The 25,345-nt window shown below is 32.9% G+C and overlaps 1 protein-coding gene across 1 annotated transcript in view; it reads right to left on the bottom strand.

The window, feature by feature from the left end:
• Positions 1-24,927, bottom strand: part of AkhR (Adipokinetic hormone receptor) — a 32,113-nt gene extending 7,186 nt beyond the window's left edge. Inside the window, exon 1 of the mRNA XM_013307711.1 lies at positions 24,745-24,927. The gene's annotated coding sequence lies outside the window, so the exon portion shown is untranslated. The remainder of the gene's footprint in view (positions 1-24,744) is intronic.
• Positions 24,928-25,345: the final 418 nt, after the last annotated feature.

Genomic DNA, 25,345 nt, shown 5'->3' with positions numbered 1-25,345 from the left:
ATGGAAATAAAAAATTATATTTACACATGTTATTGACTGACGGATTCTAATAAATATCCATAAACAATCTCTCTTTGATAAAATCTATAACATAATTATGAAAGTTTGTTAATAGATAACTCAAGATAAAGACGGCGAAGTCGAAAATCTCAATTTTCCTACCCAAGACGAAACAATTAGCATACGTTTAAGACAAAGTTTAACTTTTCTTTGAATTGCGAAATTGTAAGAATCTTAAACCGCTACTGCGAAAGTCGGAAAATAATAAAACAATGGCAAGTTAGAAGTAGAGTTTAAGATAAAAAAGATATAATAGGAATAAAAGGGGACAAAAGTATTCGAATTCAATAGAAATGAGAAATTACAACAAACCTATTTTTACCTTTATAAAGCTGTAATCATTTAAAAACAGACATTTCAACAGTGGTAGAGCCCGCTTTAACATCTTCGCACGAACTGGCCCGGCTCGCCCGGTAAAATACCACGACCACTAAGAAGACAGGCGTCAAGTGGAAGCAATTCCGCGTTTCGTCTGATGAGTGTGCGTCCCGTAGGCCTAATTTAGTCCTCTTTCCTTTCCCACCCTCTTTCTTATATTCACTTTTCTTAAAGGATGGGAAGTGTAAGTGGACTTTCCGTTTGAGAGGATGCATTTGAAGGGAAAATATTTTATTTCTGTGCATCCTCTCCTCCGACGATTAAAAGGTAGGCAACGCATATGCAATTACGTATGTCGATGGGCAACGGTCACTTCGTTATTCTACGATTTCAGGTGGCTGCTCGCTCGTATGCCACCTTATGATATAAAACCAGGCATGTTTTTTCATTGATTTAAACACTGAAATAATCTAAAATAATTCAATATATTATTTTTTTTAATCCCACAAAGATGAAATTAATATTTTCGGCCTGATTATTGACTTCGTTATGTGTACTTTTTAAACTACACAAAGGTTTGTTAAAATGATCACACCAAACATTCAACTGATTTCAAATGTTTGGTTAGTAAGAGTAAACTCGGATTCCAATGCTGAAACAATTGAACAAAAACATAACTATACTGATTCTTTCATATCTGATGAAAATGAGAACAGTAGAAATGATTCAGCTTTAGAAACCTACGTTAAACTAGACCTGTATATAAATAGATGTAGAGTTCCAATTGCGACTGATCTTTGCGCAAGCAGGGTAGATACATAATCTATGCATTTATATGCAAAGAGGTTTAAGGCATCATCTTCAACGCTCCTGATTCTCATAAGATTTTGCATATTTTACCATGTTGATAACTTTACATGTTTTTACACTCGAAGACGTTAATTATTATTAAAGGAATCTTAGTGTAGATTTAGCGATACATACACCCTTTAAGAATGTTTATGTAATCATTTACTGTCTCTAAGTGTGGCAGTTAATCGTTAATTAAACTTCTAGTTTATTATAAAATCCAGGTTTCTAAGTGTAATTGTAAACAGATTTAATCGAAGAAATTAGTTTTGAAATGTATAATAGTTATTTGATATACTGTTTCTTAAAAGGAATTTCTTCTTAGAAATCTTGTTTTCGATGTTATTCGCTGGAAGTGCGATGAAGACGCTTATCATTTGAATTTTAAATTTCATACCTTTTTCTTTTAGAATTTACCGTAATTTGATAAAACCATATAATAGCCAGATTATTTCATCTATGTATTTATAATTGAACGTTGAATTTCTAAAATCACATATTACTAGTTGTGGTCCGCGACTCCGTCTGCGCGGAATTAAAATAAACTTAATTAGTAAGTTTTTTTTTTCACATACCGCACGATCGGAGTCGCGGGCGACAGTTAGTGAATGTCTATATAACATCATTAAATTTCCTTTCTTTTCATTTAAAAAATTAAGCTGTATTTCTATTTGATATCCATTAATTAGACTCAGACGAGCACCTTATTATTTTTCGAGAGTGAGATTTAACGCCGGAGGGTTTGCAAAATATATATAACTGTACTAAAAACAATTTATAAAATAATGTATATTTTAAAACAGATTAAAAGAAAAATGATGTAGCATTTAAAATTGAAATTATATTTCAAAATATTTTAAAAGATGCAACAAGCAGTTGATTTATAATATTTTTGCGTTGAAAAAAAAATAATCTTATAATTTTAATGAGACTGATTTAACTAGGGAGGAATACGAATCTAATCTCTCGATCCTCAAAATCGTTTAGCCTTTAGACTACAGATGTCATAATAGTTTCTAGATATATACACCCTCTTGAAAATCATTAGGCTTCATCTTTATGTCAATCTTTTTTATTATATTATTATCTCTTTTTATTTTATTTTTATCTCATCTTTCTTCTTATTAATATTATACATAAATGCAAACGTTTTGATAGATGGATGGATGTTTGTTAGAAGGTATCCCGGAACGGCTCAACGGATCTTTATGAAATTTGGCACATATGTAAAACATAGTCTGGAAGAATACGTAGGCTACTAAGTTTTTTTAATTTTTAAATTTCGTACGGATGGAATTTGTGGCGACAGATAGTACGAGTATATTGTTATTCAAGATGATTCAAGTACCATACAAGTTCCCCGGAATATTATAGTGGTCCAGTTGTGTTTATTGTGTCTTTTTATTTAATTAAAAGTTTTAAGTTAGCTAATAAGAAACAATTGTAGTATAGTATTTTGCTACAAACGGGGTCATTGTGTGTAGAAGGTCAGCAATGCAGACGGTGAAGACACAAGTCGTTAGCGATGTCGTCTTATCGCACAATCACGACATCTACATAACTTGTTGACTGTCAACACCTTTACAAACTGTTTGCTGACATCTTTATAACTTAAAGTGCATAAATATTTATTGTTTATGCATTCTAAGTTGTACCGTTTCAACACAACACTCACACTGTGTTGAAAACAAAGGAAGAATTTTGTTTTCCAAAATGGCGGCCAATGTGATTTCATTGTGACATTTTCGGCGTTGTTAACTTCTGTGATTGATTTAAAAAGTGCAAAAAACAAGATACACTAGTAGGGAACTAGTTTTAGTAGAATTTATGATGATAAAACATGTAAAAAACAGTAACCAAGAGACAAAATAATGGGCGTGACTTAAAGTACTCGGTGGAAAATTGGCGCCATCTTTTTCTTTTTTTTAAATCGGTCAACCTGAAAAATGTGCGTACCGTTCTACCAACGTTATGGAAAATATTCGCTATCGGAGCCTTTTTACTTTTTATCCCTTCAGGGATTAAAGGATCAAAGGCCTAAAATGACATACCACGCTTTTTGTAATTTATCAAAATTATACTGTCAAAGTCTTAGCTTACGATGTTTTCAAGATTTTTATTACTTTTTATAATCTGCATTTATAAATCGCTTTCTTGTAACCTAAGAGCATGAAAAAAATAGATTGAGATTTTAGTCTTTGTAGCTTTCTTTCATCCTTAATATGTTCCCTAATTTATTAATCTACTGTTACTCGCGTTTTAATCCACGCGGAATTTTAAAAAATTATTTAATAAGTAGCTTATATGTTCTTCCAGACTATGTTTCTATGCTAAATTCTGAAGATACCTTCTAACATACATCCATCTATCAAAACATTCGCATTGTCTTTTAAATAAAATATTCAGCTATTTAAAAAAAACATAACGTTCGATGAAACATTATAATATCTACCATAATATTTGATAATCCAAGGAATTTCATTCGAGAACGAAATAATTTGATCAATAGTGTACCGCAAAATGTTACACAGTTTCTTTGGCTTGTTACACAGGGACGAGGCCGGAGATTGTCTCTGTACAGTCGACAAAAGAAATGTATCTGATATGTTAGATAAAACCTTCATAATGTAATTTAATGTAGGTACAGTCGCGGACAATTTTCATTCGGTGAAATGCATATATAATATTATTTTTAAACATTTGTCTATTGTAGATTGAAAGAGATTATTTTTGCACTTGAAAATATTATCATCCTTTTCATTCTCGCTGAAAAAACTGAGATGACAATATGTTTTAATATGTAAATACACATTCTTATTCGTCGCCGCAGTCTTTTCCGGTATAAGTGACCTGCTTCACAAGCCGCCACTGGTCCCGTTTTTAGGGTTCCCTACGTCGAAAGGTAAAAAACGGAACCCTTATAGGATCACTTTGTTGTCTGTCCGTCTGTCTGTCAAGACCCTTTTGCACATTGGTACATGACTCTCTGATTTGGTCAATCTCCGATCTCATGTTTGACCAATATGAATCCACGGTCAAAATAATCGTTTTATTCTAAAAGATTTTAAAAATATTAAGCCCGCTACACACTTCACTCAGTTTTTACTAAAGGAGTGGAGCGAGCTTATGATTTAATTGAAAAGTTCGTCTGTAAACAGTAAATCTGGACACGTATTATTCCTGTAACATCCTAGTCAAACTTAATATAGACGGATAACTTTTCATTCGAGATTCAAATGATTCCTAACGTATTGTATGCGCTTCGTAAATAAGTGGGATATTTGCGACTGCCGTATATTTAAAGGGCCCCGAGCTCTATTGTGTGATTTCGTCTATAGCTATTTATCCTTATGGACATTGAAAGGTCGATTCCCTTTCATTAAGAAAAGAATTGAAATAAAAAATACGAATTTCTTATTTTAAATCAACCAACCCTTCAGATTTCCGTGAATCCATACGATGTTTTTGCTCTTGAGAAAGTCCAAGTATTTTTTACAAATATTAATGTAGCTGTCGCCCGTGACTCCGTTCGCGCGGAATTAAAAAACATATTTAGTAGCCTATGTGTTCTTCTAGACTATGTTCTATATGTATGTCAAATTTCATCGAGATCCGTTCAGCCGTTCTGTAGATACCTTCAAACACACATCCATCCTTGCAACCATCTATCTATTCATTTAAACATTCGTATTTATAACGTTTGTAAGATTGTGGGATTTTGCTTGCGCTATTCCACCTACAAAGCTAATGTATTTTGCGCATTGAAACGACTATTAATAATAGAAAGCCACTATTACGTGTGTTCGTACAAAAAAAGAAAGTAAATGTTGCCATTATTTGTGATGACACCGAATTTAATTCAATCCAACAAATGTGTCATATTTTTGACGGTGAAATACTAAGAACAGAGTATGTACATGCAATAATTATCTATAATTTCTATTAGTGAGCAACTCGTTCACATTTGTTTACTGGTTGCGGCGTAGTGCAATTGGCTCGCGACGGGTGTGTGGCTGAGGCGTGCTCCATTATCACAGGTCAGACCCCGACCTTCCGAATACAAGATAACGATAAGAATATTTTCATCTCGGCCAGTATTAATAACACACACATACATACGTACATGTATCGTATTAAAAACAAATGGTTCTGGACTAGTTTCGAGTCCATCGGGGGCCCTTCGTCAGGGTGAGTGGGACTAGTATTATTTCGCGGACGCGTCGATGCCGCCAACGGACGAATATACGTGAGGGTTTTAGCCGTTTTTATATAAGTTTTTTATAATGTCTCACGAAAGTTTGAATAATTTTGATATATGGTACGAGTAAGAGAGTAGAACCTGAATTATTACTGATTTAATTATTAAATTATTTCAGTATTAATTATTTAGCAATTAACAGGGGGACAGCGCGTACGCAGTCCCCATTACCAAAAATAACGCGTCCGAGTTATCCACATTAGGGATAATCGCAAAGGTCAACCCCTTCCGCAGTGCAATGGAGGGGTCTCACTTTGGGGGAACCGCCGTCTTGATCACGGTAGCCCCTACGCCAGGTAAGTATGAGTAGTCTATTCAAAACATCGAGGGTCATTCTGGTTAAAATATTCTTAACATCGCGATTTGGAATCTTCAAAATAGTTTTGCGCGCCATCTATCGTTAAAACTTTTCACAAAGTCTTGTACTATTTTATTGTTCGTTTTTTATGCCCTAAAGGTTTGTGTGTTGCTTATGTACATTGGAATGGGGACATGGAATATCCCCTGTCACTATAAAAATGTAATTTTACCACACCATATTACATTCGTGACACGCGGTCGCATACATTGCCCTCAAATATTTTAGTATACTGAACCCCGGAAAGGCTGTTGATCCTAAAGAAAATTTTCCTTTAACTTAACAAGAAAATCCACTTCTAATTTTGGCTATAAAATCACAGTACATTTAATGTGATAAATCTTCACTAAATGACTTCTTAATTAAGTAAGAGACCTCGACTTGTGACTGTGAAACATTTGTAAAATAAAATAATTTGAATATGTTTTTATGTCACCCAAAACCTCTATTTAATCCAGATATCGTGTCGTAATAAATTCAATATCATATTGATAGTAAATTATGATTTCTATGTATGATAACGCTAATTAAATTATTAATGTCAATTAATCTAGTTTTACCCATAATTCGATAGCTATACATTTCAACTATTACTCGTGTAATTTGACATAATATACCAACTGTGTAATATGTACACATTTACACATATGTACACCTGACGGCATGTGTACACAAACATTTACTATGTAAACCCGTACTTTAATATAATCAAATTAATCCTATCAAATAGTTTTGAATGTTAATCAAGTTTAACATGGCAGGAATTCGACCTTAGATAATTTTTAACACATTTTTTTATTAAATTAACGAATTTTATAGGATAATTGTAATAAAATAGGTCTTACTGTTTTTAAATTGGGGCATATAAAATTGTAATTGACACTGGCCACTTTTAATCAAAATTAAACCTTCATAGTGTCAGACTCCAGAACATATGCAATTTGAATATTTAAAAAAAATATATTCAAAAGAAACACTCTGTATAAGTATTGTAGTTAAGTATTTCAAGTTGAATTTGATGCCGCTCTATATTTTATGCGTAAGTTATTCATTTATTTTAAATCGAAGAAGATTCGTATACATAATATATTTTACATGCACAGACTAACTTTTTAAGGAAACATCAAAAGAGATTGAAATACGTGTGCAGAATAAACGAGGATTATTTTCTTATGTGAAAATGTGAAACTTAATAGATAAATTAACTGACAGTATTTTGTATATAAATAATATCTTTTTAACTTGCTAGAATATTAATGATATACTCGTCAAGCAATTTATTACAAAGACTGAAAATATCTCTCGTAGTTATTACGTTACTAGCTGTATCTTCGACTCCGTCCGTGCAAAATTGAAAAAAAATGTAGCCTATTTGTTCTTGCTATTTTCTACGTCTATACCAAAGTTCAGCGAGGTCCTTGTAGCCGTTCATTAGATACCTTCAAACAAACATCCATCAATCCATCCATCCATCTAAACATCCTCCTTTATAATATTAGTAAGATAAGATATCTTTCTTAATGGACTATCAAAAAATAATCTTTTTTTCTTTAAACTAAGTTGTTTTATTTAAATTTATAAATTAAGTAATGTTTTCGAGAGCTTCAGAGGAGCTTTTAAGTAATCAATTTCCTCTCAAATTGATACATTTACTGGATTTTAATGTTCCCAAGCGCCCACTTCCCATTCACCTTCTACCCTTTCAAACTGTTTGCATAAATCTTTTGAATTAAAAATAATACGAAGTTATAATCATAAAAGATAAAAAAGTAAATAAACTTAAGTCACATCTCTATATTTATGGATTTATTTTGGATACGTGCAGGTTGCCTCACGATGTTTTCCTTCACCGTAAGAACGTCGGATAAATGTACATATGTAAATCGGAAATCGAAAAACACATTGGTACGAACCCAGGACCTGCAGATTGCAAGTCAAGTGTTTGACCACTGAGCCACCGACGCTCCGAGAAATTATACATATAACAATGTATAACTTCACTTAATTTAATTTAAAAGATAAATATTTCAAACCTAAATAAAAATAAGTTTAATATTTGGTCGCTATTTGCAATTGCGTACGGTATGTGTATGGCGACCGGAAAGTTGTGATTGGGTTACGTAAAGTCCGTGTATATCGGCTTTTTTCCTCTGAGAAGTCACAAGTAACAAATTGTAAGGTCTCCTATTTGTCTGATAACACAAGCTTGTTACACTCCAGCGACATGTTTGTAAATATGTCGGCTCGATTGTGCACGCGATAAGCATTTAATATACTATATTATTATACTACTAATTGCTGTTTTTGCTTTGCTTTTAAATTGTTAAAATATATCACTTTGTTGCAAAAAATACGTCGTCACAATACTTTAGGTCTCTAGTTAGCTAGCTTATCTTTAGTTTCTGAGATCAAAATTCTTGTATAAAACATTGTTAGGCAACGTACCCACACTACGTGCCCCGTTTAGGGAGGGAGCGGAGTCTTTAAAATACTACGGTCAGTCACAGGAGCGGGGGGGGGGCTCAGATAATAGGGCACTAAAGGATGCCTTAATTTATCAGAATTTTTAGTAATATGCTATTTAAACATTATTAAAATAGCAAAATCGATGGCCAAGACATCTGAAAGGACGTTGTTAGTCAACGCATCTGTTCCTAATTCGAACGTACGACGGTTACATTGTCACATTGATCTAGAGATATCTAGGTCATCTAGTACGATACATAGGATAATAGCTGATGTTCTATGTGCCGATGTAATTGACAACTGCGCACCAAGTCGCTGAGGCAAGGAAAGTGTATATAAATATTTGTTCGCGTGCGAGAGGCTACTCTAATGTTTCAACGTACGCGTTTGACCTTTGGCTAATGTATGCCGAGTTATCGATCATCCAGAACAAATAGAAACTGCGGAGATGTACAGACAAAATCAAAAGTACAATTACGGTCAAAAAATCCAACAAAACATTTCAAAGTTTTCTTTTATCATTCACTGATATGTTCTGCTTTCAACAAAATCTTAACAACTCAACTTTAACGGTTATAAAGACCGAAAAACCTTCTGAGGGCCTTTTATATTATAAGTTGTGTAAACATGTAAGTATAATTTTAGTTTAAAAAACAGTATCGTCTACACACCGCAGTAGACTAATGGTCCCATTTAGCTATATCTTCATACATTTTCGCACTTCATCCACAAACACGCACTTGTAGCGTATTTAACAATCAGTAAATGCTTTCAAAATGATTACCTTCAGCTTTTCGTTGAAGCAATTACTTAGCTCCAAAATTGTCGACTGCAAATACCTTAAGCGGTATTAGATAAAATTTAGCCGAGAATTTATTTCGTTTCGCGTATAATGGAAAATATTAGAAGATATTCTCAATTTTAATATATGCCAATAAGCAATATTAAAACAAGTATTTTATAGATTCAATAACTCGTTTAAAATATAAAAATATACTGACGATCATATTGTTGTATTGTATTGCCCACATGTTCGTGAACCTTTTCTTCTAACTTATAAAGACCTTTATCTTATATTAAACTCGTATTCGGCTATGAATAGTCAATATTTGGATAATACACAAACAAGCGTCTTTCGTGTTGCTACAACCCTCCCGTATTGCCCGTTTTTATTATAAGATTCAAACTTAATAGCGGCTCAGAGTTAGTGTAAGTCTTCACAGTTACCAGGTATACCGCGGATCGTAGAGAGCTTAGAAGTGTAGCCCCCACAATACCACTATCAAATCCGTCGCAACGTCCCGCGGATACCTTTTCTCTTCAAAATATACCATGCCTTATGAAGGAAAGAAAGGATTTTGTAATTTTGTTACTCGTAAAACTATCGAAAAGTACTACCAGAAAGTTCCTTGATCACTCCCCGCAGATACCTAAAATTGTTTTCTTTGCATCTACTCCTGAAATTGCGAGCCGCTGTAAAGTTTGCATAGCACTGTACGTCCTTACCTTTACCTGATCGTATCATTCCCGTAAATTGAATTGGGAAAGGCCGAGTCAATAGTTCTATTTAACTTAATACTTAGCTCCTGTAAATATCCAGCAGTTGACAATTTCTATAGAGAATTTTGAGGTCTTATGATTGAATTACTTGACTCTTACATCTTGGCACGTGTACTGCTGTTAGTAATCAATCGATAGCAATACTCGATACAATAAAACTCGAGTTCCATGACGTAAAAATTGAATAGTTACATTTCGATAAATTATTACACCGTAGGAAAGTCCTTTTAATAGTTTATTTTTTGCATCTATGTAATGTTACACACATATAAGTACAGTCAGCTGCATGAATATGTATACAATTACACGTGGATTCAGTAAATAGTATACGCTTTGGGTTTTAATAAATATGTACATATCGGTCCGTATACTTCTCACAATACATATATGCTCTTGACGAATACATGCATAAGTATTTTTGAAACCGGTGACCCATACAATTATTGCAACTGTATACAAATTTATGCAGCTGACTGTATAAACACTCTTTCTCTATCGTTCTTTATAAAGACATAAGTAGAGCTATATTTGTCTAAAGTCTGTTGTGTAGAAGGAATAATGTCCAAAATTCCTTTACTTTAATTAGAAGACATGCCTTATCATCCGTGTTGTTTATCAAATATTATGAGCTTGAGTCACGAAGCGAATCCGCCTCGATGACCCGACAGGTCTCTCTTTGTCGCTTATCAACGAGGTTTTAATTAAGTTGCCAATTAGTGATCTGCTTCGACTTTGCACTTTCATCGTGATTGGGCCTTTGACAGTTTATTTTATTTTAATAAGATACTTAAAGAATTTAAAACTTAACCTAAACTCAGTAAAAATGTTTTCTAATATGTTTTTGTATTACAAAATCAAGTAAATATTGCGTTGACTTCTACTTCGGAGTTCTTTATTATACTAAGTGTAATCCTAAGGACTGCTTAATCAATTCAACTATTGAGTACGGCAGTTAGTTGCAAACAGCCCAAGTATCTTTATTTAAATTTTCTTGTTGCCTAATATATTATATATGTTGTCTAATAATTTGACTTCCTAGGAAGTTTTGTTTTTAATGAAAACATATAATTTAAGTTAAGGTTTGATAATATTTTGATAGGGTATACGGTCATTGGGTTTCTAAAGTTTATGTTTCAAACACAGTATACAAATCTGTTGTCTTAGTATTATCATGTTGCGGCAACGACTTTAATCCGAATCACAAGGGGTAATGGTTATGCGCATATGTAAGTTTGCTTTTGTTAGTGGATTTGTTTGTTAAATTCTTTTGTGACGGACTAGAGTTTAAACAACTGAACTTGATGATGCAGGTGTCATTCGATTAGTGTTCTTCCCCGGAATGTCATAAAATATGAGATATCGGAATATCGGATAAATGTTTATTTCAATATTTTTGAGTTAATTTTAAATTTAAATTAAAAAAATATATTTCCGTTGTTTCTATTTCCCGAGTACATATGCATTTACTAATATATATTTCATTTTGTTATTGTATTGTTATGTTCGCTTTGCAAATTGCATGTAGGATGTGGAAATGGTATTCTATTCCCCGACCTAAGTCCGGATATTGCACTGCGGAGTCGAGGGAATTGTTGCATTAACTCGCGGAATCTGCTCTCCTAGTATTTTCCTTCCTGATTTCTCGATGTTTCTTGTATTTACAATTTTGTTTACAGTAAAACTACATACTCGTATATTTCTTTTAAATATCAGTCATTATATAGTTTTTATCTTTATTTCAAGAGCGTCGCTAACTTAGGGATTAAACACCTGACTTGCAATCTGCAGATCCTGAATTCGAATCCCAGCATGTACTCATTTACATGTGTACATTTATCCGACGTTCTTACGGTGAAGCAAAACATCATACAAACTGCATATACATATTTGCGAAGAAATGCAAAGATATATTAGTGTGGTGTTGTCAAGTCAACCAATTCGCACTGTGCCAGCCTTGACTATGGCCTAGTGACCCTTAACTTAGGGTAGGCTCCGAGGCTCTCGATGGAGACGTATAGTGAGCTGATGATGATCTTTATTTAAAACTAGCTGTCGGCCGCGACTCCGTCCGCGTGGGTTTATAAAAAAACTCAATATTTAGAAAAGTGAAATAAAAAGCAGCTCTTCAAGGCATAAATTCTAAAAATAAGAATAAATAGTATCCTATGTCCGTCTCCTGGCTCTAAGCTACCTCCTCACCAATTTTCAACCATATCGGTAAAGCCGTTCTTGAGTTATAAATAGTGTAACTAACACGACTTTCTTTTATATGTATAGATTTTACAATAAAAATCTTTGAAGAAACTACCTAAATACTACTACATAATAATACTACATTTCTGATTTGTTAAAAAACTTGTTTAAAACACGAATGTAAGTATTAATAAATATTATATTATTATTAAAGAACACTTAGCGGAGATACATTTGCTGGCTTTTACGAGTAAAGGAACATCGCTCAATTGAGTTTCAGCCCATCAGGGTTCAGCAGTCAAAAGGTTAAAAGACAATCAAGCCCTTATATTGGTTAGAGTAACTTACGTCTAACTATTAACTGCGCTTAGAAAATTTAATATGCTAGTTTGATTTAATTTTACTAAATATAAGCTACTACACAAGAACGATATGTAGAGATATAAAAACTAGCAGCCCTAATAAGTACAGTACATAAGTAAATTAGTACATAAGTTTGTAGTCTATAAATAGACACGATGTATATTTATTTTGGACCAGTTTGATTTTTGTTGGAAAGCCTTTCCCAAAATTTTTATTTAATTTAAGCTCTTAAAATGTTCTTAAATCTACAACATTAAATAAAAAAACGTGTTTTAAAATCACATAAATATTTCTTAAATGACGCTCTTACGGTGAAGGGAAAACATCGTGATGCAACCTGCACATATCTGAGAATTCAAAGATATGTGTGAAGTCAACCCGCACTTGGCCAGCGTGGTTGACTATGGCCTAATCACCCTTAACTTAAGGTAGGCTCCGAGCCCCTCGGTGAGGACGTATAGTGAGCTGATGATTTCTGAAATATCAATATCCTTTTCAATAATCTAACAATTTATTAGTTTAGTAATCGAAATATCTTTCTAAGCTTAGATACTTGACACTAAGGGGTTATTAGTTCAGTGAACAATTCACAAAGTGACACTACTATTGTGATACGACTTTGTAGATGACTCTTCATAAGTATGCTTTACATTAGTCTATTAGTCTCTTATCTTACTTCGTACTAATAATATAAATGCGAATATATAGATGGATGGATGTTTGAACCTATTTCCATTACAACTCAACGGATCTCGATAAAATTTGGCATAGATGTAGAACATAATCTGGAAGAACATAGGCTACTCTTTTTTTTAATTCCGCGCGAATAGATGTAGGGCGACAGCTAGTTTGTATACCTTAAATTAGTTTAGGAAATATATGTATGTATGTATGTATAACTTATTAGAAGTTATAAGTAAAACTTCTTAAGTAATAAGATATTTAGATAGAAAGAAAATGAAATTTCAATCATCATCATCAGCTCACTATACGTCCCCACCGAGGGGCTCAGAGCCTACCCTAAGGTAAGGGTGATTTTCAATCGCTTTACTTTTAATAAAATATTTTCCTATAGCTCCTATTTCGATTAGTCAAATAGATAATACTTAACTTTTTTTACACGCATTACTAGAGTTGAATCAACAGATTATATATGCCGGTGCTATAAATTCCTTTATTTTGTAACTTTTCATTGTAACGTTCTCTACAATTTTTTTATCTATAGGATTTTATTTCTTATTGTGTTCAGAGTCAATATATTGCATGACGTCACAATAGCCACATTTCGCCCGCCGAATTTGTCGATCGATTACTTGGCTATGACCTTATCAGCTGTTCATGCTTAAAGAGGTGGTAAACTAATCAGAAACCATTTCACGCATGAAATTCTACGTGTCTTGTTATTATAGTTACAATATTACATTAAGATGGGAAGGGGAAATAGATTTGGCAGAGAAAAAGAATTTCACTTTTCTGAACATCCCCTCCCCTGTCTATCAAAGGTAGGTAATGCATCTGCAACCTTCTTAGTGTGGATGCATCAAAGCAACGGACATTCCGTTATTTTAACCAAGATGGCCGCTGGCTTGTTAGAAAACGCATACTATAAAAAAATAAAAAAAAATGTTTTTCTGACATATTTTAGTTTTCTGATGTTACGTTAGGGGTCTCTAATACATTTGAAATGTATACATAGGTCAATAATGTAAAATTGTATTTAAAAAAATATTTGTCGAGAACTCCTTATATCAAAGAAAGAACTTCAAATATTTTAAGTAGCTGCTTGATCTTTGGTACATTTTCATTTTTAATTTATACATCTAATTGAAAGAATAATTTTCTATCTCATCCCATCTTCAAAACCTCTCAAGAACAGCAAAAGAACCCTTAAAAATTTTAATTTCTGTTTATATATATATATATAGAAATACGACAAATTTTACTTTTATTAAATAAAATATAAGTAACAAAATTAGCTCTATTCAATCAATGAAACATAGATAGAAATATATAGTATAGTAGTTCTATGTATTTCAAATAAATATAATGTAACTTTTTTAATTACGATATTTGTTAATTCAACCAAGCTTTATACGCCTTTCATGATTATCGATTCGTATATTTCCGTAATTGACTAATTATCCAATCCCTATTTAACCAGGCCTTTACTTTTACGGAACATGAACTTAATTACAGGCTCTAGAATCTTTGAAGTGATATCCTCATACAACATAATATGACCCTTCTATTGATGTATTTACGAACGCGTGGGTTTTAGAGAACGAATACAAATAAATTGTAATATTATAAAATTTAAAAAAATATTTTATAAGATAAATAAAATTATTTACAGCCCTATCACAATCTGCATCTCACAAAGTTTCATTTTACTTAAAGATCGACTTAAGTTATCTTGCTATTATAATATTATAAATGCGATGTTTGTTAGGTATCTCGAAAACGGCTCAACGGATTTCAATTTTTGGCGCGGACGTACAACACAGTCTGGAAGAACACATAGACTATTATTATTTTCTTATTCCGCTCGGATGGAGTTGCGGATGACAGCTAGAACAGCTTAAAAACTTTATAAGGCTACAAATCAATCTAACTGGATACCGTAGACAAATCACATTTGATTAGCGATATTTCTGGTAGAATCGACAAATTGTACAGGAATATAGACTGACAAGGATATTATCTGACCCGGTGGGCATTCAAACTAAATTATGATAGCTCACTAGCGCCGCTCTGTCAATGTGAAAAGTGTCACAAGATCCTTTACGTACCGTAGCTATCATGTCTTGTTTTTTCTTTTTAGCAATTTCCTATGTCCACGAAGGTTTTACATATTTTCTGACAGAGTTAACCGCGACGGCAGCGCCTCTCTACATATTATACATGAGCATAAGTATGTCGCATATCGTATGTTACTTGGCTAGGAGAATAGATATACATACATCTTTAATACGAGTATAGGACTTATTTAATATATAACTAGTTGTGGCCCGCGACTCCTTCCGCCCGGAATAAAGGGAAATTTAATTAGTAGCCTTTACGTTCTTCCAGACTATGCTCTACATCTATGTATGTCAAATTTAATAGAGTTCTGTGTAGCAGTTTTGGGGATATTTTGTAACAAACATCAATCGTAATCGTTAAAATTATAAAACTCGTTATTAAAAAACTATACTTAGGCACGTTTTCGACCTTTTTAACTGATTAGAATAGTATGAAATAGTAAATACTGAACACAGATAAGTATTTGGCTATTTACTATTTCAACGGTATGTTCGATTTATATTTTTGTTTTGATTTAACGCAAAATTTTCCTCACCTTTGCTAATATCTGAGGTCAACACAATGTTCTTTTCCATTCAAATAAACATTATTGAGGTTTTTGTCGTATCATCTTTGTTATTATTTTTAATAATAAAGTTAGATAAAATGTATGTATTATTAATAATATTTAAAAAGGTTTTATATTTTCTTTTTAAAGTAGAATATTGTGTAGTAAATATATTTCTAAAATCTTATTTATGCTTATCAGTTGCATAAACTTCAATTGCCTTCCCATAGAAATTAATTTTTAACCGTCGATTTCCACTGACGTAACCCCTGAGGAACCTGTTTTTAAAAATACATACAGATGACAAAATATATAAGTTATTAGGCAATGGAATCCAACTGTTTGCAGGACTTTTATTTACTTGTTGCAATCAGTTTTATTTTATTTTTAAATCTATTTCTGAAGCGACTGACCTATCTTGAAGTCAAGGCACTATCATAAAGCAATCGTTAACAGCAACGCTCTCATGGGATCCCGTGCAATATTTCACAATTAACTTGGAAAACTTTTTAATTATAAAATAACTTTCAAGAATTTAATTTGAATAATTATTGAATTCTTTTTTTCTAATTTACACAACAATTAGTCTATAAAAAATGATTATATTAACGCTAAGTATACACCGACTAGTTTCAAACCCAGTGGACCTTTATCAAAGTGTGTGTTTATTGGGCTGGACAATTTTATAACAATTTTAATAATTCCAATTTATAGTATTTACATTTTATCTCCCATTTACATAAGGTATCAAAGTCTATTTAATCTGGTTGTGCGTAAATGACCTTTATAAGAGGCTTTAGAGGCAGGTCATGTGCACGTAAACTGATACTGCCTTTCATAAGTTCTGCACACTGACATTGATATAAACGACATCTTCGCCTGACCTGAACGCAAGCACTTCAATGAAAAAAGATTTCACATTAAGTTCGATTACCTGCGTTAATATTATTAAAAAGATTCTTGACTTTCAAATGTCATTTTGTGGACTTTGCTTTATGTACAGTCAGCTGCATAAATATGTATACATTTACAAGGCTTCAAAAACTAGTAGACGCCTAATGCTTCAAAAATATGTATATACAGTAGAACCCCGTTAATACGATTATATTTAATACGATTTATAAATATTATAAATGCAAAAGTTTAGATGGATGTGTAAATGGATGGATATTTTTTTTTCTTTATCAAAAGGTGGCAAACGAGCGAGAGGCCACCTGAAATCGCAGAAAAAGCGAAGTGACTGCTGCCCATAGACATACAATTGCATATGCGTTACTTACCTTTAATCGACGGAGGAGAGGATGCACAGAAAGAAAATATCTTCCCTTTCCATGCATCCTCTCATCCGAAAAGTCCACTTCTACTTCCCATCCTTTCCTTATAAAGAAAAGGATGGGAAGGGAAAGAGGACTAAATTAGGCCTCCGGGACGCACACTCATCAGACTGTACGCGGAATAGCTTCCACTTGACGCCTGTCTTCTGTGTGGTCGTGGTATTTCACCGGGCGAGCCGGGCCGATTCGTGCGAAGATGTTAAAGCGGGCTCTACCACTGTTAAATTATACTGTTACTGTTATATTTGTTATTAGGTATCTGCAGAACGGCAAAACTGTTCCGTATGAAATTCAGTATAGATATATAATATTTGGAACACATAGACTAACAATAATCCCGGAAATGTGTACGGTTTCCGTTTGATTCACGTATTTACACCATAATTCCGCAACCGTTCAACACATCTTATTGAAATTTGGCACAGTTATCTATTGAAAATAGTAACCGAATAAGATACTTTTTTTTAATTCTGCGTAGGCAAAGTCGCGATCAAATAAATAATTTAATTAATGATTAATTATACTCTGGTCTTTGTAAATATGATCGAAATGACATGACCTCAATTAGTCTTTTAAGTAACTTGTTACAAAGTACACTAAATAAATTCTGCTGAACTTAAGAAAACTCTAAAGAAAGTTTCGACTTCTTTTAAATAATGATGCATTACTTTTTCATGTTATAACTATCTTATAACAAAATGTTCTCTCCAGCCAGTTACTTTCAGGACTTTCTAAGAAAAATAAAATGTTCCAAATTCAAATTCATGATTAACTTTAACTAATATCGCAATACTAGCTATCGCTCGCGACCCCTTTAGTAGCCTATGTGTTCTTCCAGAATATGCTCTACATCTGTGCCAAATTTTAGCGAGATCCGTTCAGCCGTTGTGGAGATACCTTCAAACAAACAACCATCCATCCAAACATTCGCATTTATAATATTATTTATATTTTTATTAATATGGTATTTAGGTTAAATGTTTTGTAATATTTAAACACAAGATGCTCCATTGCTTTTAAATAAGGGATATTTTTTTTAAATCTCTGCAAATATGAGTTAACTTTTTAAATTTTTTAACGTAAATTATAAACTAAAGTGGAATCTATCAAACTTAAATAGTTTTTTACACAAACATTTATCATTTAATCGGAAAATTTCACCCACAAATGAAACAGGAATCAATATTATTCAGTTGATACGTGGGAGGAAATATTTCTCGATGAAAATTGTTCGTCAAACTTCTCACAAAAGGCTGAGAAATCTGCGCCGGACGTTGTAATCAACCTATTTAAAACTTTCAATGACCTAAATTGGCCTAAATTGTACTCTTTGTAAGAAAAGAATGATATAAAATATTTTTTGATAAATACAAACAGACTTTACCGACGTGTTTTGTTACGGATGCGTTATTTGGTATTTTTGCCCGACAATCATTGCGTCCCGGTAGCCTAACTTAGTCTTCTTTCCCTTCCCACCCTTTTTCTTATAAGGAAAGGATGGGATTTGGAGTTGGACTTTCCGGATAAAAGGATGCATAGGAAGGGAAAATATTTTCTTTCTGTGCATCCTCTCCTCCGTCGATTAACGGTAGGCAACGCATATGCAATTGCGTATGTCTATGGGCAACGATCACTTCGCTATTTTAGTGATTTCAGATGGCCGGCTCGTTTGCCACCTTATGAAATAAAAAATCAACCTGCCCTTATCCCTACGGAGGGTCGTCACAGTATGTACTACTCTTCCATATCTCTATCAGCCGTTATGTTAGAATTAACTTTACTTAAATACTTTCTTTGGTCTTCCTCTACCTTTGTCATCCAGCCATCCACAATCAATCACGTATGTATCTTTAGTGATCTGTTTAGGAAAAAGCTAAAGCAAGAGAATAGTAGCTTTTCTTCATTACCTCATATACGTACAACTGAAGAGCTCAAACCTAATACTAATTAGTGGTGTTGACTTCACATACACACATATCTTTGAATTTCATCGCAGAAATGTAAATATTACGTAGACAATCTTACCTTGGGTTTCTGAGATCAGCATTTCTGCATAAAACTAATCATCATGCCTTTCCTCATCTTTGACATAAAATGAATAACATGTTTTAAGCAGGGATTTTGGTCTCGAAAACCTACGGTTACACTATAACGATTAGGAATGACATAATAGATGCCGTAGTCTTATAACCTTCATTCAATAGAAGCAATTAGGTGTCTATTAGGCCATCGCCCGAGGTCTTAAACGTTCATCATTTATCGCACTTTGCTTGTTTCAAAGAAGTTGATAGATAAAATTAGATCCAGTACTGTGATATTACTTAGAAATTCATATGATCCATACATAGATGTCATTAGTGATATTTTCGGATAAATAATTTAATCCAATGAACAATAAAATAACCGTAAAGTAACCCTTTTATCCCTTTAGGCGAGAGCACTTTACTTTTTAAATGCATTGCTTCGATATCATGAGGACATTTTAAAAGCAGGTTTCCACAGCACGCGTCATGTTTAAACTACCACAGACTAAATAGCATTTGGCAAGGAGAACATTAAGTATGAGTGGTGGAGGAGAAAACAGGTAGAGATTGACTTAGGAAGAGATATTGCGTTAAAGCTGATATGATTAAGATGAGTGATGATTGCGATGACGGTAGACATATGGGGGGCGGAAACCTAGTGCGCTGACCCTACGTAAGTGGGACAAGGACGGGGAGATGATGAGACTGTTGCGTCGTCACAGTGGAAGCCTATCTTAAGTGTACAGATAAGTCAATTTCAGCTCAACCAAATGTCAAACTAATATAACATCGGATAAAACCGCGTCCCACACATGCGTTGAGTTAATAATCGATTCCGAGACATACGCACGTCCCGGAAGGATATTGAAAACGTCGTTCAATTTTAAACTTTACTGCATACAAGTTAAATTACACATTGCCTATATTATGTATATTTAAAATGGGCTTTCATAAGATTACCTTTCAAGTCTTTAATCGAAGTTTAATAAATCATGAACATGATACGAGAAAATCTTATTTAAATATGATTATCTTATCGTTGTTTTCAAACGAAATATGTATAGGCATAGATTACTTACTTGTCTTTTAATTCTATGTTATAAAGACGCAATCAACAATTATTATGTTATAAATTTTGAACCAATAATATCATACTTATATTATAAATGCGAATGTTTAGATGGATGGATGATGGTTTGAAGATATCTCCAGAACGGCTGAACGGATCTCCATGAAATTTGGCATACATAGATTGGAAGAACATATGAGCTACTAATTATGTTTATTTTAATTCCGCGCGGACGGAGTTACGGGTGACAGCTAGTTTCACTATAAACAAGTTTTCAATCCATTAAATTTGTTGGTTAAATCATATATCTATGAAACCATAAACAATTTAATAGTCGTCCGAAACTAATAACTATTTTATGTTATCACAGCCTTTCTAAATGGATTGGGAAATATTTTACGATATGATACTTTGTTACAGACTATTGACATAGTAGCGAACGTCTCAACTATTGGGAAAAGGGATGGTCAATCGGACATGCAAATTTTGTTAGAAAACTGGACCCGTGAATTGTGAATAAATTTCTTTTATAAAGCTTTAATTTTCCAGTGAATAAATACAAGTTATAAAGATATATTTACGTCTCTACAAAAGTAGCTTAATTAAAAATCATAAAAGATGTATAAAACACTTAAAAAAACTGTACTCCGATGTTAATCAGGAGATCAAGTCGATTACAATAGAGAAGTACGCACACGACATAAAAACATAAACGCGCAATCATTTGTTATGTAGCAAAAGGTGGCAAACTAGCAAAAGGGAACTTGAATTCGCCGAAAACGAGAAGTGACCTTTGTCCAAGACTAAGACATCTGTATTTACAAATGCGTTGTAATGCTCATCAGACAAAACGCGGAATTACTTCCACTTCACGCGTACAAAAGATATTATAACGGGCTCTACCACTGTTCCTAAGTTAATCAGCTATGACTAACTGACAAAAAGAACTCAACTTTCAAACTCTAAACGTAAAAATAATGTTACGTTACAAATTACAAGCATTTAGGTAAATTATGAATGAAGTCGCGCTAAAAGCGTGTATGGCAATAAAGCTAGAGAGTCGTGTTTAATCCGACACCCATACAAAATATTGCTTGTACACACAAGAGATAAATCAATTGCCATCCATATTATATTCCACAATGGGGGTGCTTTCGAAGGTTTCGACGCTATAAAGAATTATTACATGAACTCGGACAAAGGAAACATGAAACATTATGTAATATATTATACAGTAATTTCACTTTTTGATAGAAATAAGGGACAGATAATCTGATCCTTTACAAACTTTGAATCTGTTATCAGATGCCAAAGAATTGATTATATTAAAAGAACAGCCATATCTTCTTCTTATATATGTATAAAAGAAAGTCGTATTAGTTAAACTATTTATAACTCAAGACCGGCTTTACCGATATGGCTGAAAATTGGTGAGGAGGTAGCTTAGAGCCAGGAGACGGACATAGGATACTATTTATTCTTTTTTTTCGAATTAATGCCTTGAAGAGCTACTTTTTATTTAACGTATGTATATATTAAGTTTTTTATGTATCCACGCGGACGGAGTCGCGGGCGACAGCTAGTATATATACAAAAAACAGGGTTCCTTTGAGCAAATTGTTATTAATTTATCAATTTTTAGAAAGCTTTGAGCTTCTGTAAAGACATCGTTTCTATTTAGCAATTGTTTAATGTGGAAATTATAACACTGTTCTTTGACTGAAATACTAATACTAGCGGTCGCCCGCGATTCCGTCAGTTCGGAAAAACATAATTAATAGCCTATGTGTTCTTCTAGACTATATATATGTATGCCAAATTTCATCGAGATCCGTTCAGTGGTTCTGTAGATACATTCAAACGAACATCCATCCATCTAAACATTCGCATTTATAATATTTGTAAGAGGTAAGATTATAAAGAGGAAAGATTTGAATGTTTGGCTCCTTACCTACTAAACCGATATGAAAAATTCTTTCACTGTTGCGAAGCTACACTATACCCGAGTGACGTAGGCCTATATCTACATATTTATTACTAGATTTTTTTTAATTACGCATGGACAAAGTCACGGGCAACTGATAATTCATAAATAAAAAACAAAAGTTTGAAAGCTAATAACACTTTTGGTCTCTCCGTTTCAATTTACGATAAATATTACGGCGAAATAAATCACTCTTTTTAATAGACATATTTTTTTTATTACCGTTTTTATATGTATTTTAAACACATGTTTCCAATATTTAACTACAGGTTTCAATATGGAAATGTTTCTATAAAATATAATAGCGTCGAATTTGACGAGAGTAAACGATACTTCATTAGTATTATTTCGAGGCCCGATACTTGTAATCAACGATGTCTTTCGCAAATTTACTTTTTAAAAATCTTTCTAACGACACTTAACCTTATTACGCCTTCGGATCTTCTCAAGACAAGTTATTTGGGTTGTTCCTGAGAACACAAATATTGTACTGTTTTGCATAGCTTACAATATTCCAGTCGAAAATCGAACCCAGCGCTAGATTACAACATATATCGGCAATGGTAGTATGACATAGCATTTAGAAAATCATAGCGAAAGAATAAAATGTCGGCGACGCTTCGTACGAAGCTCTATGACACCGACATGTAGCTTAGCGACTAAAATTGTCATGTTTCGGAAATTTACGTTGCCGAAAGGACTAAGTCTTTAGTAGACATGAAATATCTGTTAGTAAAGCAAACCTTAAGAAAGATGGCGACCTTTTTATAACGATTAAATATAGGTTACGAATTTGTATTTAGAACTCGCATCTACTCTACAGATCTACACAACTATAGTCGTAGCACGTCTACGGTAATTTTTTTAGAAAAATTAAAAAAATATATACTTTCTGTAGCTCTCTATATTTGTAGCTTTTCTATAAACTAACATCACACACCATCATCAAGGCCCTTCACTAATATGGAAAAAATATTGTATCCACGACCACGGATCCATTAACGCGGAAAATCTATTATATGGTAAAGATGTCATAAAAGAAAACACAAGGACATGAAAGTCAAAGATATATGAGTGCGGAATTTGAAATGTTATGACAGACTTATACCGGTAATGCGCGCATTCCTTTGATGTGAGGGACAGGAGACAGCGATGTTCTCTCAACAGGAATCAATATACAATAAGTCTTCTAGGTTTAATAATTTACACGTTAACGCAAATTATTTTTAGTTGTTTTAAAATTTAAATTGAAATATGTTCTATCTTCGTATTATTTTATCATATACTGACTGAAGAAATATTAGCTCCAATGCCATAATCAAAATAATGTCATTTAGTAACGTGGTATATTTTTTTACAATACAAATTTTCGCTGAAATCTTCGAAGAACAATTATCAAAGTTACATCAAATTTCGTCCATAAAATTTATGCCATATTCCAGTGTGAGTTTATATAATTCCAGTTGTAATCCAGTGTTGATTTCATTCGACTGGAATAATGTAAACTGAACATATAACATCAGCAAAGATAAATGGCTCTTTTATTACTTCCATTTATGAAAAAGCGATATTTGATATTGTTGAGCAAACAGTAACAGTTGTTATATAAAATAAATTCCAGCTTGATAACTTCACGCGTTTTTGAGAAAAACGGTCTTGACAGACAGACGGACGGACAACAAAGTGATCCTATAAGGGTTCCGTTTTTTTCCTATGAGGTACGGAACCCTAAATATATCTTGAAACAAATTAGAATGCTCTGTTTATTTAATTTGAGTATCGAAATTGATTCTATTAAAAATAATAAATGCAAACCTTTGTAACGCGGAAATTTGAATTCTATAGTCGACAAGTTTAACGTTATACATGACGAAAGAAAAGCAAAAAGCTAGAAGAAGATTTCTATAACTATATTTGCTTAAGGGCTTTATATATGTGTGATTGGCATCTTTACTTAGTTAAAATTGTTAAGGGAAATATGTGATTCCGGCATAACAACTAATACAAAATTGATATCGAATTTGTTGGCAAACGCCTAAGGTAAGGTAACGTTTTCTAAAACTGACAGAAATTAGCGAACAATCAAATAAGATATATTTCTTTATAGATTATACAATAATTTTAATGTAACGTGATTTTTGTATAAGATGCAACAAATATTATAATTACGTGAGCTATCAGGAAAACAACGTAACTAAAATGCGCATCAATAATCGCTTGAAATAGACTAATAAAAACATGTTGCAAAAATACATGTACTTTTATATTAATACCGTTATTACAGGTTGCATTGGATTTTTATTTTAATTAATGATTAATGAATATCTATTTAATAGCGATTCTTATAGTTTGCTTTCCAAATATTTTCATTTATTATTTTGTATACGAGTCCAATTTTCAGTCAATGTTTTAGAGTATTTAAAATTAAACAATTTAAAAATATCTTTTCCAACTACCAATTTTTTTCCGACTATCTAAAGAGGGTAATAAAAGTTTCTATACATTTATAGTATAAATCTAGAAAAAACACGTAATATTAAAATTAATTTCAATGCTCACCAAAATTTTACGGCATCCAGATTATTTCACATAAGCACAAGCAGCACTTTCACTGCACTTTAGTGTACACAAATCAGTAGATAGTTCGTCAGGAGTTTACAGGCTGGAGTTTGCGGGCTGGAGAGGCGTTTGTTAGTGCCGCGGTCGCGTTCGCTACTGGCCCGACGCCGCCCGCCCAGATGTTATCTCTCTTACGGGTTGAATGGGGTGCAAATGTTAGCTGTAAGCGTTGATAATAAAGTGGAAATATTATTAAATTAATATACTTATAATATTAAAATGTTAATGGCTTAATATTATAATTAAATATATTTGTTGTAAAGCAGTTGTAATCCTGACTTACATGTGTTTCATTTATCCGAAAATTAAATCAAATTTTCGTAATTTTCTTTGTTATAAATTCTGTGCTTCATTTTTAAAAATATACACTTTTTAAAACAGAGACTGTACTATTTTATGCATTTAGCACTTGTTTTTTTCAACTAGACATTTGAGTAGTTTAATTTCTAGACTAATCTTAGACAAAGTATAGATTTTAAAGGCGTGGTTGCACACCGACTATAGAGATTAATAAACAAATGGTGAAGGAGCTTACTCTACT

This window comes from Papilio xuthus, unplaced genomic scaffold (genome assembly GCF_000836235.2).
Source record: "Papilio xuthus unplaced genomic scaffold, Pxut_1.1 DF828142.1, whole genome shotgun sequence".
NCBI classification, from domain to species: domain Eukaryota; kingdom Metazoa; phylum Arthropoda; class Insecta; order Lepidoptera; family Papilionidae; genus Papilio; species Papilio xuthus.
The sequence above is the reverse complement of the archived record's forward strand: the minus strand, read 5'-3'. Positions and strand labels throughout refer to the sequence as shown.